This window comes from Triticum dicoccoides, chromosome 3B (genome assembly GCF_002162155.2).
Source record: "Triticum dicoccoides isolate Atlit2015 ecotype Zavitan chromosome 3B, WEW_v2.0, whole genome shotgun sequence".
NCBI lineage: Eukaryota > Viridiplantae > Streptophyta > Magnoliopsida > Poales > Poaceae > Triticum > Triticum dicoccoides.
In genome coordinates, this window is record NC_041385.1 from 12,831,802 (window position 1) to 12,833,924 (window position 2,123).

The following is a 2,123-nucleotide window of genomic DNA, read 5'->3' on the forward strand; positions in this document are numbered from 1 at the left end:
CGCACCCAGCCGCCGCCGCTCATCCCCATCGCCGCCGCCGCCGCACCCAGCCGCCGCCGCCCATCCCCACCGCGCGTTGCCGCTCCTCCCTGGCCGTCGCTGTGACTCCTTCCCCAAACGCCACCGCCGCCGTTGCAATGTCTTCTGCCGCGTCATCTCTCTTCGGCTACATGTACGCAGATGCACCGGTCTCCTTCACCCACATGCAGCCGGCCCCTCCAATGGTCGACGACCATGCTCTGCCCGCCCCCTCGATAGATTCTTCGGGCTACTTCACCACCTGCGGTGGTCCCGCACCCGCCGGGTGTTACCCGTTCCCGTCACACGCGCCTTCCCAGCAGCAGCTGCAAGGAGGAGGGGGCCGACGCACCCGGCGTGGCGGCCGCTGTCGCCGCCTGCAGCAGCAGCCTGTCCAGGGCGCCGGGGGGACGCCGCACTACCAGCAGGCTCTTCCCGTGGGCCACCATGGTTTCCTCGGCGTGCCTTACCAGTCGGCCGACACCGGCTACGGCGCCCTCCTTGCGCCGCCGCCCCTCGGTAGTCATGGTCCGCCCGCCCCGGCGCCGCCCTACGGGGGCCTTCCGCCGCCGCCGGTACCTATGCCATGGGACCCCACCCTCCTCGCCGCCCAGCACTCCGTGCCGTCGCCGAGTAGCTCCATCGGTGGAGGCGACTGGTACATGGACTCAGGTGCTACTGCGCACATGACAACTCATCCCGGTAACCTCACCTCCTCCACTCCCGTTCACACACCCACTCGTATCACCGTCGGAAACGGCTCCTCCTTACCTATTACTCATATCGGTAGCACTAGTTTTCCCACCACTTCCACACCCATCACTATGTCTAATGTTCTTGTTTCACCTGAATTAGTCATGAACCTAGTTTTTGTTCGTCGTCTTACTCGTGAGAACCCACTTACTGTTGAATTTGATGGTGTTGGATTTTCTGTGAAAGACACCCGTACCTGGATGGTCCTTCACCGGTGTGACAGTCCCGATGAGCTCTACCCCGTGCATGCCAGTGCCTCCACCTCCACACCTGTCGCCCTTGCCGCCGGCGTTGACCTTTGGCACGCCCTCTTGGGTCACCCCAATCACACCGCTTTACGTCAAATTCTTAGGAGTTTCTCTTTCTCATGTAATAAGCTAGCCGATCACTCTTGTGAGGCTTGTCTCTTAGGCAAGCACGTTCATCTTCCCTTTAGTGCGTCTTCTTCAGTTTCCACTTTTCTGTTTCAATTACTTCATAGTGACGTTTGGACATCTCCTGTTGCGAGTAACACGGGCTATCTATACTACTTGGTGATTTTAGATGATTATTCTCATTATGTGTGGACTTTTCCCCTTCATCGTAAACCCGATGCTTTAGCCACACTCACCGCCTTTTATTCCTATGTCACCACCCAATTCGGTCGCCCCATACTCGCACTCCAGACGGATAACGGAAAAGAGTTTGACAACGTCGCTCTCCACACGCTTCTCGCCTCTCACGGCACCATCTTTCATCTGACCTGTCCATACACTTCACAGCAGAACGGCCGCGCCGAGCGCATTCTCCGCACTCTTAATGATTGTGTTCGCACGTTACTCTTTCACTCTAACGTGCCCGCTCGGTTTTGGCCCGATGCTCTCGCCACCGCCACTCTCCTAGTTAATATTCGTCCTTGTCGCCCTCGGGGGAACTACGCCCCTCACCACCTTCTCTTCGGCAGACCATCGTCCTATGATGGTCTCCGCATCTTCGGGTGTCTCTGTTATCCTAGCACTGCGTCCACCACGCCACACAAGCTCGCACCACGATCCGTCCCATGCGTCTTCCTTGGCTACCCTCCAAACACCAAAGGTTACCGGTTCTATGATCCTGTCACTCATCATGTGTACACCTCGAGGCATGTGTACTTTGTCGAGACGGTGTTTACTTTTTTCTAGGTTCCTCCGGCTTCGGCCCCTTCGGCACCGGCCCCCGCACCCCCTTCGTGAAGCGATGCACGGCGGCACCCCCCAGCGGCCTCCCCGGCCCGATGTCATCTACCGCCACCACCCGGCTTCGTGACTCCCTCCCGGGAGGTCGAGTCCGAGCGGGCCCTTGGGTCCCCGTCTCCCTCATATGAGGTTGAGCCC